Source organism: Mesocricetus auratus, unplaced genomic scaffold (genome assembly GCF_017639785.1).
Source record: "Mesocricetus auratus isolate SY011 unplaced genomic scaffold, BCM_Maur_2.0 Super-Scaffold_100014, whole genome shotgun sequence".
Taxonomy (NCBI): domain Eukaryota; kingdom Metazoa; phylum Chordata; class Mammalia; order Rodentia; family Cricetidae; genus Mesocricetus; species Mesocricetus auratus.
The window spans coordinates 35,381,763-35,395,665 of record NW_024429197.1 but is presented as its reverse complement, the minus strand read 5'-3'; the positions used below and the strand labels follow the sequence as shown (position 1 = coordinate 35,395,665).

Here is a 13,903-nt window from a genome sequence, read left to right as displayed (position 1 = left end):
GGAGCAGTACCTGGAGGTAGGAATGGAAGAACTTAGAGGAACTCTGCTTACTGCCTTGATCTCCATGGTTTGCTCAGCTCACTTCTTATAGACCCAAGACTACCTGTCCAGAAGTAGCCCAGAGGGCTGGGCACTCCCAAATTAACCATCAATCAAGAATATGCCCCATGGATATGCCCACAGGCCAGTATAAGTAGCACCGGACATCTCATATTTCTTGTTTTCATATCTGTTTTCCTTTGGGTGACTATTACTACCCAACAATTTCTTCCTGGTTTACCTATTTTCTGTGTCTTCACTACAGAAGAAAATCCAAGGCAAGCTCTACTCTATGAGATAGAAGGTGGCATAAAACCAAGATAAACTCGTGGTAAATATTTACTGAGTGAATTGTTGCTGACATTTTTTTTGGAAGGGCAGGCTTTCCTTGGAAGATGGAAGAAAAGGCTTGGTTTGGGAAGCTCCACTCTGTGCTTAGTTTACCCTCACCACAACCTTAAAGGGAAACTCATCTGATTCCCAATGTATAGATGAAGCAACAGGGACTCAATCATTTAGCAATTTGCTAGGGCCTCAGGGCTGCAAGTGGACCCTGTGGCTGGCTGCCCGTCCCAGTGCCTACGAGCCTGCTCCCGAGGCGTGCAGAAATCACCAAGGTGCATCTGCAGCGGTAATTCCTGTGCAAAGACACTCCCTGGGAAGACCCAAACAGGCGGTTGAGAATGAGTTTCCATAATAAATCACTGTTGCTTTTCCTAAAGTCCAGACCTTCTGGAGAGCAAATGCAGATTGCCTAAGCAGAGAGCAGGGAGACCAGTGATGGTTATAGTGGGTGATGTTGTTGTCTAGGAGGGAGTTTGTGAGTGGCGAGTGTGTATTGAGGTCCTGTCCGCCTAACAGAGTCCATACTGTGCATACTGTGGCCATCTCCAGCCAAACCAAGGTTACCAGCGCCCGCTCCTGCGTTAGGTGGCGAAATGCTGAAGGGCTCTCCTATTCGGGGGAATTCGGTAGTGATGTATAAGGTATGAAAGATGTAGCCTGCAGAGAGCCGGCACTATCTCTGCTGCTGCCGCTGCTGCCACCGCTGCTGCCGCCTTCGCCGCCACTACTGCTGCCAGCAGAGCTGCTGGGAGTGAGCCTCTCTTCTCCCAGACACCCAGCTCTGTGGCATCTCCCGCTCCTTGGCCCCACACGAACCTCCCCGCCCCAGGGAACAAAAGCAGAGTCCAGCCTCCCTGTTCTGCAGCCAGAGGATGATTAGTCGAGAGGGCTGAGCAGAGAGTGTGGTCCTCAGCGGCTGGAAGGTAGGAGAAGGTGTTGCGCCCCGCAGCCGCGGCGTGGGAAGCTGGGTGGGCGCGTCAGGGCAAGGGTGGTCTCAGGCGTTCAGCCGTCGGGTGGACGCCGTAGGGACCCTACAGGGTGGTGGTCTGTAGCGCCGCGACCATGATGTACACTGCGGGCCGGTAGGCGCGTTCCCGCAGCCACCAGGGAGCCCCGGTGTGGGGACTGGAGGCGGAGGAAAAGTCTGATGCCCAAAGCAGAGCGGTGGTGGTTGCGGTAGGGTTGCCCACAGCACTTGGACTTGGTGGCGCGTTCCGTGGCGCAAAGCGGCCAGGCGGCGGCCGCAGTGTGCGCAAAGTTTTGGGGAGCGCGCAAAGGAGCAGATGAGGGCCTTACACAGAGGTACAAGTTGTGGTCAGAAAGCCAGGGAGACCCTCAGGATCCCCAGGGGGATTTGCCTGAGATGGGGACCAGTGGATTCTGCTCCTCTCCAGCACAGACTAGATAAGGCTGAAGAGCAGTCATTTAACCCTTCGGTCCCCGGGGAAAAACAACTTCATTCATGTTGGACTCTGGCAGCTTAGAGGTTCCTGGCTTGGTTTTCCTGTGGTCATGAGCATTTCCCTGCTTTTGTGGTGGCGTTCTCTTTTCATTTTTGGCCACTTCAGTTTAGCTGGCCTGGGGTCTTTCCTTAGGTCTGTATTTTTAACCCCTTGAAGCACTGCATACATGCTTTCCAGTCTCCTCGCTAGCCTGACTCTTGGATGTTGCTCTGAAAAAATGAGATGATTAATCAATTAGGTTAGTGGCCAATTAGGCATAACCTTGTAGGAAAATAATTATGCCGGGCTTTCTGAGCTTCCACCGGTGCTGAGGTGGGAATCGAGCCCAGGTGCAGGAGCTGTTCCCAAAAAGATAGGACTAGTGGGAGGGGCGATTCTGGAATTTAAGATTAAGAAGATTCAGGTGTGCGATGGTTTGCGATGGTGACCGAGATGGTGGGGAATTGACAGAGTAGGGGTGTATGCGTGTTTCAGTTTTTGCTGAAGAAATTAACCCTTGACAGCACAGTCTGGCGTGGACCTCACAGGCAGCATGTTGTATCCAACTGCTTGGAGAAAGGTGTGCCCCCTTGCGTGCCTGACCTCCCCCCCCCCAAAACCCTCCAAGGAGCTCCCTCTGTGAATTGCAGCTCCTCGCAGTGGCATTGCTGCGCTTTGGGAGGCTGAGTTTTGAGAATTGCATCTTAGTTTCATGTAGGAAGAATCGTGTGGCTGCAGACGGAGCTTTCTGTACACTGCCGAGCAGAACACACATCTCCCCCGATTGTGCTAAATAAAGCCATTATTAAAAGGGCGCAAAAGGGAGGCAATCTGTTTCCAGGGATGGGAAGTTCTGCTGCATAGCAAGGTTTCTTTTTTTTTTCTCTCCCCTTTTCTTTTTTGGAACCACTGGTGGGGTTTGGCACTGCAGTATTACAATACAGCCATATTAAAAAGGTCTTCAGAGCTAAGAGCCTTCCACCGCTGCAGCCTTCCTTCCTACACACTTCCCCATCACGTCCCCTTTGCAGGGTGCATGCAGTGGATTCCAAACGCACCATCTGTTTTTTTAACTCCTTTTTTTTGGTGCCGAGCTTAAGCTGCTTCTATCTGTTTGGACACCTGCATATAAGGTAGTAGAAACCTATTCCAAAGGCAAAAACCTGGAGCTGTTTCCTCGAACAGACAAGGTTTTGCAACAGGTCCTATGCTTGAGGTTTCCAGTAACGGGATTTCCTTGGCTTTCATCGTCAGGGCACCCATCTCTACCGGTGATGTGATCCGGGTTGGTCTCAGCAATGCCTGCAGTGCTGACAGGAGCTGGCTCTGAATCTTATGTTTTTTTTCCCCCTGCTGTGCTGGGTGGGAGGAATAGCTGGGCTGTGCAATGTGATGGTAGGGCCAGCTCCTACCCAGTGCAGAGGGAGAGCGCTGGCTGGAGCTCCTTAGCAAACAGGAATTGCCCAGCTGGAAGAGAACCTAGTGATACTGGTGTTAATGGGGCAGCTGTGAGCCATAGGCTACTCTTATTTTCTTCAAAATGAGTGGCTACCCTTCAGTGCTTGCTGGTTGCTAAGTATTTTTTCCCCTTAGAAGCTGATCTCAGCCAGTTGCTTTGCAATGACTATATTTGTTGTAGATTCTGGTGCTAGCCAAGACCTTGCTCTTTTTCTAAAATAGACTAGTTTTTTTTCTTTTAGAGTAGGAAGAGATATGGGAGAATGATGAGAGAGGAAAAGATAGACAAAAAGGGGTGGTGGTGGAATGGTGGTGATGAGAAATGAAGAGACAGAGATAGCTCAAGATTTCAGATACAGCCAGAGAGTGGGAAGGAGGAAGGAGACACGGGGAGCAGAGAAGGGATGCAGAGGAGATTCAGGGGGCAGGGACATGAGCACCAAGAGAAAGAATAGTGCTCATATGAAACATGTCTTGTCCTGTCATCTGTCTTGGAAAAAAAAGTGAGAGAAGCGTTTAAGCTGCACTAGAGTTGTTCCAAAGAGGCTTGCTGCTTGAGACACTCCTTTCATACGACTAGACAGTTACTAAATAAGTGTTGAATCACAGGAAGCTTTTGACTCCATCTCTCACCCTCCCGCCCTTGCCTAGGGTTTCCCATTGGTGCAGTGGGAGCCAGGTCTGCTGTGTTTGCAGAGTAGTGTTGCTGTGGCCAGTTGAGAGCTTGCTTTTGACTGGATCAAGTGAGGCCGAACATCTAATGATTTGAAGGAGGTGTCCCTTTGTTTGGGGAAATCATTCTTCCATGGAATGGACAAGTTTTTAAAAAGTGTATTATTTATTTAACCTTGGGGAAATAAAGTGAAGTATAATGAGGTAATGGGGGAATGAGTCACCTAATTCCCATGCAGGCATCATTTAGGCTTCCCAGATCGTCTTCTGCCCACTGGAACAGGATCATCTGTAGCTGATATGATCTTTCTAAAACACGCCTTTGATCACATCTCTTTCCAGATCAAAACCATAAAGGGTGCCCTACTGCCTAGAGCATATTATTCAAATTCCTGACCACAGACATCAAGGGCTTTCACTCGCTGGCCTCCTCCCCCCTTCCCAGTGTTTCACACATGCATTTCAATACATACACCCTTGCGACTTGCACTCAGTACCACACACCCTCATACCAGTGCATACACAATCACACATATACATGCATATTGTAATGCTTATATAAGCACATGTCCTGGCTTACATCCCAACATACATACATGCTGTCACACACATATGTACATACTTCATTCATACCGCATGTGCACACCCAAGGTATATTTACAGCACCATGATCTTGTATATACACATAATCTTGCTCGCAAATATACACATAGCATATTTCTCACACATGTACATGTATGCTTATAAATATAGGAGCACAGGCACACACACAAAAGCACAGTGTCACAAGCATACTCATATATACACAAAGTCTGTTTGTACCCATACATCAAATCACATGTACACAGCACCATACCCTCATTTACCCCTCTAGCCATACCAACACAGTTGTATTGCATCCCTCAAACATTGATGCATGTCACACTGGTATCCACCTGTTTATACATATGCATTCCTATTCTATTTATACTCCACATGTACCTACCTCTGCTGCTCTACCCATTTGAAACCATGGTGCTGATCTTTGGTCCAGTGAACTGAACTCCTCCCTCAAGATCCATCTTGCAAGGAACATCACACAAAGACCTCTCTCTTGTGTGAAGCCCCTGTTCCCTCTGTTCTTGTCACACACATCTTTTGAAGTGGGTATAGGGAGTTTCCAGGGTCTGTGTCATTCCACAGACTGTACATTCCTTCAAAGCAAGAGACAGTCATTTTCCTCCTTCATCCCAGGGCACACCACAACAATTAGCACAGACATGATTGCAGTTTAATGACCACTTCATCTGGGAGTTTCTAAGGGATGGTCAGGGCCCTTGACATTATCCCATTGTTCTTTACTTTCTCTGCTTTCCTTCCCTTCCTTCTTCCTTCCCTCCCTCTCCCCCTCTCACTCTTTCTCTGTAAAGAGTATTACTCTGTAGCCTTCTTGCTGTTCTAGAACTCAATACATACCTTAAGCTGGCCTTAAACTAACATCATTCTTCCTACTTCTGTCTCCTAAGTGTTGGGTTTGTGGGTGTGAGCCCTGACACCTAGTTCTTATTTTCTCTTACTCTAAATTTTTAATTTACAAAATAATATAATTTTTCAAAAATTAAAATGGTACACTACCATTTAAGATATATATAACAATCCCTCCCTTGACAGTTTGAATAACCTACCCTCTATGTTGAACACACATTACTAAACATTTGTGCTGCTTCTTGGACTTTATGCCGTATTTTTCTAACTAGATTCTATCTAGAGACCATGGAGTACAGGCAGGCTTACACATGCTCCTAAGGCAGAAGATGCACAGGTAGGTGATGCCTAGCAACTGTGGGAGACAAAGAGCATTACAAGCCACCGGGATCATTTAAAACAATGATACAATGATATGAATCAAGTTTATTTTTAAAATTACATTAAATAGCCACACTAAGTGTGCTATCACCCTGTGTGATGGCATCATAATCCTTACTTTTACAGAGGAAGAATAGTAGGCTTCAAGATGGTATATCAATTGTCCAAGAGAGAAAGAGAAAGGACAGTAGAGTGTGAGTTGAAACTCAGATCTTCATTTCAGTGACTCCATTCTTTCTGTTTTACTCTGTATAGATCTCAGGGCACCAGACATAAGCACTATAGTTTCATGCACCCTTTATCTGATCAGAACAGGGAAGTTTGTGTAGTCTTTTAACCCAAGCTTGCAGTTACATTTCCAGTGGGTTGTAGTGATGGTTTGGATGAGAATGGCCCACATAGGCTCATAGATTGGTGAAGCTGTTTGGGAAGGAGTAGGAGGTGTGGCCTTGTTGGAAGGGGTATGTCACTGGGGGTGGGCATGGGGTTTCAAAAGCCCATACCATACCCAGCTAGCATCTTCCTCTTCCTCATGCTTATAGAACAGGATGTAAGCTCTCAGCTACTGCTTCAGCAGCATGCCTGCTTGCCTGCCTACTGCCATCCTCCGTGCTGTGATGGTCATGGACTTGCCCTCTGAAACTGTAACCCCACCATAAACTCTTTTATATGTTTCCCTGGCCATTTTATCTCTTCAAAGCCATAGAAAAGTAACTAAAATAGGTGTTGATTTCTTTTTACAGAAAACAAATGCACATTAGTCAAGCCCCTAGAGATAGGAGGATGTAGACAATCCTGTCTCGGGTGTCTGAGCTCATGGGTGATTGTGTGTCTTTACATGTAAGAGCTGATCTCAGAAAGGAGTAGGTACCTTCTCCTTCAATTAAGTGCAGTGACTCAGTGGTGTTCATGAAGGATGGCTATAGGCATTCCTACTGGAAAGGGGTGCACTGTACTGGAACTCATGTCTGGAGACTGAAGCACTAAGAGGGTCAGCATTCACTGTGAAAATTTCATTAAATGAGCCTTCTATCCTCCAGTCCTGCTCAACTGCATTCTGAGGTATTGTTTTAATTAGAACCCGTACGGCTTGAGTCTTTGGGGGAATGGTTGTAGATATGACCTCTGATCCTGTAGGGTGGTTGGAAACTATGAATTGGAATACTTTGTCAGTGAGGCAGTAGGTGTTGGAGGCCATCAGAGGTTGGATTTGATACTTGTCTTCTGAGTAGGGCAGTGCACTAGAATTCTACTTACTGCCAACTTCCTGTGAGACAGACACTTGGTTGAACTTTTATCCTCCTTTCTCTCATTCTATTCCTGTACTAATCCTGTGAATAATGTTAAGGTCTTCACTTTATCCTCATTTAGGCAATGCCAACCTGACAATGATGAAGTCTGTGCTGAGATTTTAAGAAACAGAAAAGTAGCCAAGAAGCAAAGACATTGAGCACCTTGTCCTGGATCATGGTGCATGAAGAACCTGGATCAAACTTTTAACCCAGGAGAGTATGCTCTTCCCCCTGTGCTGAGTTGCTTTTGGATTGCTGCTCCTAACCATGTGGCACATAGAGTACAGCCTTGCAGAGCCTTCTATCCAAGTGCTCCATTTAAGATGGAGAGACAGTCATTATGTGCAAGGTTCTGCTCTCTAGGTTTCAGATGTAGTAACCTGATTCATCTTCATATTTCACATGGGAGGATCATAAGATTCCAACTGATGGAGCTGGGATTTAAACATAAGTGACTTGTGGTCCTCCCAGGTCATTTATATAAGATTCTGGGAGCTATGTGGGATCCTACAGTATCTTAGCATTTGGAACTACCTCCATAATCATTATTATCATCATAGTTATCACTACCACCATCATTACCAATACCACTATCAATCATCATTGCTACCACCCCTACCCCATCATCATCATCTTCATTATCTTCTCCTTCATCATCATCAGCAGCAGCAACACCAGCAGTGTTATTGTTGATGGCTTTACAACAGCTGTTTATACTGAGTGTGTTTTATCTTTTGCTTATGTGTACTACTCATGCTAATCCATTATATTCAAAACAATCTCGTATTTTCCTATTAGGAGACTGAGTCTCTATGAGGTTCTAGAAGGCTGGGAGTTTCATCCCTACTGTGATCAGGATTAGGATTGGGACCCTGTAGGTCTGGCGTTAATGTCTGTTCTCAGTTTCTTTTTCTGTTTTTTTGAGACAAGGTTTCTCTTTGTGTACTCCTTGCTGTCCTGGAACTCATTCTGTAGACCAGGCTGGCCTCCCAGAGGTCAACCTGATTCTGTCCCCTGAGTGCTGGGATTAGACACATATGTCACCACCTCCTGACTGTTGCTGCTCTTAACATCCAACTAAGCATGAAAGCCTGAACACTTTCTTGCATTTTTTATCATCTCAATGCCACTGTCTAAAAAGTTATAGTGTTGCATTTTACTGGCTGGGTTTTCCTCCTGTCTTTTCCTCCTATTGAGCTGTCAGCTTTATGAAAAGCTGCCTGATGTTTTGTTTATCTCTTTCAATTCCTTAGAAGTATAATAATAGCATTACCTGGCATGTGATCTAATAGAGCAATGAGGAAAAGTAAGCTGGGTCTCTTGTGTTCTGAAGCCTTGTGTCAGAGACAAGAGCATTTCTCAGATTGGCATCAGCTACGGAGGACTACAGTGTGTTTGTTTTTGGTTTGCACAAGAAAGTGGTATTGATAGTGATACTTGGTCTCTTTTCTTATTGAGTGACAGTGCAAGAATACTATATCATTAAGAAGAGTTCCTGTGAGATTCCCCAAATAGCCACATTACTGAGAACAGGTGACCTGGTGACATTAGGTGACCTTTTAATTCACCTGGCAAAGCACACATGGTTCCTATCTCAGAGGGGAGGGACAGAATTAAACAAGTGTGAACACTAAATGAATAATTCATTTGAATTCATTGGCTTTTAATAAATAAAAGCATTTTTTTCTGAAATGAGCTCTGAACTACAGGTCTTGAGATTTCTTGTTTAGTTAGTATGCAGAATGCAGCAGCTTCATGTTTCAAAATGACCCCCCCCCACACCCCAGCATCAGTTTAGACCTTTTGGTAACCTTTTTCTCCAAGCAAATATTTACAGGCAAGTCGGAAACTGACAGGAGGGGGGGTTAAAATGAAAATGTTACCAAACTGTAATTTCTATTTGAGTATAACACATGGTGTCACCATGGACAGAGTCCTAAGCACTCAAAATATTTGTCCATTTGTGGAGCTGGCTAAAAGCCAAGTTGTTTTCATTTGTCAATGTTAAGTAAAGATCATGTTGTAAATGCATTATGGTGACCATGTCTACTGTAGCTGTTGGGCCTATTGCAGACAGAACTTCAGCTGTTTGCTTTAGTATTTTGAACTTTTCGCTGTCTTTAAGCTGGAACACCTCGTCAATCCCTGATTTCTTTCTTCTCAAACATCTTCACTTCTGCAGTTTTTCCTTCCTGCAATACTTCTTTTCACACCACTTCTACAAGCCCTGGCCAATTATGTGTGAGGTTAGGTACCGTGGCCTGCAGGAGCTCTTATGAATGAGGTGCACCAATCTTGAATACTACTGATGTGGGTGGTTTTATTCCTTTACCATTTTATAACTTATAAATGATAGAATTCAGTCATAAAAATGAATGATGGAAAAATAGGATGTTAGTAAAAATCCACTTGAATTACAGTTCTTTGTGTTACCTATCATTTTTGTGATTCTTTCGTATTTATATGCACATATATGTACATGTACCTGTTGGTATATTTATCTTTTTATTATTTTATTTTGGACATCTGCTTTCTCATAGTTTTTTGATTGTTTACAAATTAGCTTAATGTCCTAAATTTTTCTTCTATTATCATTTATACATATGTGTATTCAAACACAGATGTACACACCACACAGACAGACATATGCATACATACATACAAACACACACACATATACAGAGCAGACTTCAGTTGGTATAGGTACACTGTTGTTATCAATGAGTACATAATTTTTTAAAGAATGAATATGCCACAGATTTTTCAACCACTTCCCTACTGACAGGAATTTACTTTTGTTTACAAATTTTTATAAACGATGCTGAAATTGTCAGCCTTGTACATTTACTATTTCTATTGATGCCATAACTTGTATGAGTAGATCCCCAAAAGTAATTTTTCTGGTTGGAAGGCTGGGTCTCATTTAAAGATTGTGCCCTGTAACTTTCCAGAGAATGCATTCATTCAAATTTCCCCTCACATGTACAAAGTAACCGTTTCCCCTCTTGCTGGCACCAAGTGTGATCGCTTTTTTTCCCCCTTGAACCTTACAAGTAAGGGATAGTGTTGTATTGCTCCCCTACTTTGTGTTTTCTGAGTGTTTGATAGGCAGAAGCCTCATTATGAGACTTGGATTCACTCACTCATCATCTTTGCCCAGCGTTCCTTTAGGTGGAGTGCCTTATTTCATTAGAACACCTTTTATTTGGTGAACGGTGATTTTTCTTTTCCTTTATCTATATCACATATATCTCTCCCCACACAGAGGTGTGATCCAAGTTGTAATGATCTCTTTGTTTGTGTCTAAACTAGACTAGTCATTTTCTGACAGCAGTGATGACTAGACCCACGTTCAGGGTGTGTAATTCATCTCTAGGTCATTACCTCTGAGCAAGGCCTGAAAAAGAGGAGATAGAAAACACATGACTATAAACATTGACCATGCATGGGCTACCCAAATATATTTCATTTAACAATGATCTGTGTGGAATAATTTATGTGCATGGTGTCACATGGACTGAGATATTTCAAATAAGCAAAGTTTCAAGATGACTAATGTTCTGAAAATACTTATAAATGAATTACTTCCATGCTTTCCAAAATAGAACGATTCAGAAATAACGTTGTGAACATCCGTTATTACGCTGTGCTTACACTTGATATGCTTGTAGGCTATTTTGATGCACAAGATTGTTTGTGTCTAAATAAGAGTAGCCCCAGATATCTGACCTCGTGGATTTTAAAATAATATTTTTATGTGTGTATTAATTCTTCTCATATCTATGGTTTTTATTTCTGCATATTCCCCTTCATTGTCAGATTGTACTTTCATGTCTTGGTGTTGTCAGATGATCTAGTTTTGCGTTCAGTGATCTTGCATTTCCATTTATCTCTGTCATAATGGTAGATTAATATAATTGGGAATTATACCCATTGAAATACTGATAGGTGATGAGTTCAGAGTCACCAGGTTTGGCATGAGTGCCTTTCTCCTGTGTAAAGAGTGTCACTTTCCAGTAGAAACTTAACTTTTACTGCACTGTTAGCTTTTCTTTGCAACTATATTATGTTAAAGTAAAAATTCCTTCCTATGGTGACATGCCATCTTCATTAATTAGCACATTGGTCCAATTGCTTTTAACCAAGACTGCAAACCAAGTGTTTTCAAGGTGTCTTTATAAAGATAGAAATGCATTTCTCAGTTTTATACATGTCTGAGCCACAGGGAGTTTGTGAGTCAGGAGGTCATATAGGTTCTAGGCCCTTAACTAGATGCTTCCTCATCCGTAAAGTGCTATGCTATCTTCGTGATCCATGATGTGACATCACCATGTCCTCATTCTGGCCAGATGGCAGAAAGGGAGAAAAGGGAGCAGATGAGGAGCTCCCATTTTTTTAAGGACATGCCTGGGAGTTGTATCTACAATTTACTTTTACATTCTCATTCCTAACAGAAGGGAGGCTAAGGAGTATTGTTTTTTATTTTGAGTAGATTTGTGCCAAAATTGAGCTTCCATTTTTGGAAGATGAGAAGAACTAGTATTGTAGACACACCAAGCAATTCCTCTGACTCTTGTCATTCTGGTGTCCTCTCAGCTTGCTTGTAAGTTTGCCAGCACTTGTGTGCAAAGCAGACGTCGCCCACTTCCTCTGCATCCATTCCCCGCTATGTGGAGGACGAAAAGGCTCTGCAGCAAGACCAGCTCGGTTTCTAGTCTTTCCTTCCTTGTTCTGAGGATGAAAAATGCAAGGATGAGATTTGAACTAAGCAATGACACAGGCTTGGAGAACCTTTGTATTTCTTGTCTGGTTTTCTGTAGCTTGGCCCATATCCTGTCTAATTCTTTAAGATTCTGCTAAAGGTTAGTTGTCCTTAGTTCTTACTTAACTCCCATTTGCAGTTTTAAGAGGCTCAGATGTGGAGACCACATGCCTTGCAAACAGGTGTGTTGGGACAACTCAATGAGAGTCAAGGGGGAAAATCAGCCCCCTGTGAATGACACAGTGAGTTTGAGGGCTTGCGAATCTGACTGCTTTTATGAAGGGTCCCTTGGTAATCAACAGATTTCATCATCTCCCGCCTGAATTCTCTGCACCCCACAGGCTCCTATTGCCTGATTAGTAAGAAGGCAACATCCCCTTACTCCAGACTGACTCTGGAATTGAGTTTGCTTTAGCCAAGTGGCTGATTACAACTGCTCTCCCTGTTTGCAAAGTAGAAATGTGTTTTCATTTTGAAAGAGGAGGGATGTTAAGTTAACTTAACACTCAAATAAGAGGTGAACCTGATTTAGTCAAAGATGAAATCATGAGTCTTATTCCTCTTAAGGTTGATTAACAAATTTAGACTGTGTAGCTATATCAGGCTTCTGGAATTTTCTAAATTAGTCTAAGTTGATGGGGACAGTTCATCTTGTCCCTCTTGGAGTGCACAGGTGGCCTTTCATGAAGTGAAACTGAAAGAAATCCCTGTGATCAGAACACCAAGTAAGATGAGAAGAGGAGCTGTCCCATCATTTTGGTTGGCAAGTGACATCTCCCGAGTGGAAAGAGAGTTATTAAAAGTTCTGGGTAACCTACTACATTTTAGGAGGGGCTTGAGAGCCCTACTTGGAGTTGAGGATAGAAACTCACCATGCCCTGAGATGTTTTTGGTTGAGCACGACACCGTTTCTAGGGAAGTGCTTCATTCAAGCTGCTCTGAGAGTTACTCTATGCACCAGTGCATACCTGCTTGGAATCCATCTTTCAAGACTCATGCAAGCATGACAGCTAATGTCCCTGAATACGCCATGGGCATGGGTGAAAGCACACAAGAGCACAACCATAGGACATGCGTGGTGCTGCATGAGCCTAGAGCACATCTGCCGTTGTTACACATTCATTGCCTGTCCCTGGTTTTCCTGGAAAAATAAACCACCCCCTTTCCTTTAAGGGGAAAGGCTGGAAGGTCTGTGACCTTGCTGTGCCCCTCAGCAGAGTAGATTGGAAGTGCAGAGTGAAGGCCACTGTAGCCTTCAAGATGAGCCCCAAACTCCTTGACCTGAATGACACATCTCCATTCATATCCTATTTTCTCAGTCTTGTTCTTCTTCAGTGGATTCGTTGCCTGCTGCCCGGCTCTCTTCTGCGTTGCTGGGAAGACAGTTGCCCATGACCATACACTCTATCCTCCACGTCTCTGTGCCCACTGCCCTCTGTACCCCACCGAAGCAGAAACGCTGTTCCTGCCCTTCATTTGTCATTTGACAAAGTTTGACTCCCCCTCCAAACCAGGGCGCCATTTCCTCTGAGGAGTCTTTTGTGCTCCCTTCCACGCACGCCCAAAGCCCCCAGCTGTCACTTCGTATCTGTGCTTGCTGTGAACTTTGGTCTATCTGACTATCTGAATTATTGAGTTTCCCTGGGTTTCACTGCCTTGACCTTTGTATCCTAGCAGCTAGTAAAATGCCTAGGATATAGAGGTTATGCAAATGAGCAGAAGAGTACTGGTGAGGGCCACAGGCTTTTAAGTGACCATATGACCTTGCCACCATGTCTTTGTACAGCCACTGCCAAGTTAGACATGGCAGGATTATTTTGCAAAGAGTCAATACATTAATACATGCAAGGTGCTCCAATGAAATACAAGGGAAAGGAAGTTGTCTGTTTTGATCATGCTGGGATTATTATTATTGCAGTTGGCCAATATATGGTAACATTCTTTTGGGCACTTCTGGGGGGAGAGGGGTATGAAGAGGTGTCCTGAGATATTTCCAGCACACTTCAAGGTGTTTTGAAATGACCAGTGCCTTGACAAAGTGACAGAGG

At 43.9% G+C, this 13,903-nt stretch overlaps 1 protein-coding gene across 11 annotated transcripts in view; it reads left to right on the top strand.

The window, feature by feature from the left end:
- Nucleotides 1-1,067: 1,067 nt before the first annotated feature.
- The window catches only part of Dab1 (DAB adaptor protein 1), a 1,089,646-nt gene continuing 1,076,810 nt past the window's right edge, over nucleotides 1,068-13,903 (top strand). For 6 of the 11 annotated variants that reach the window (XM_021228422.2, XM_021228419.2, XM_021228428.2 and 3 more), the window contains exon 1: nucleotides 1,069-1,307. The gene's annotated coding sequence lies outside the window, so the exon portion shown is untranslated. Of the gene's footprint in view, nucleotides 1,308-13,903 lie in introns of all 11 variants that reach the window. The other 5 variants (XM_040757055.1, XM_040757054.1, XM_040757053.1 and 2 more) reach the window with 3 other exon arrangements.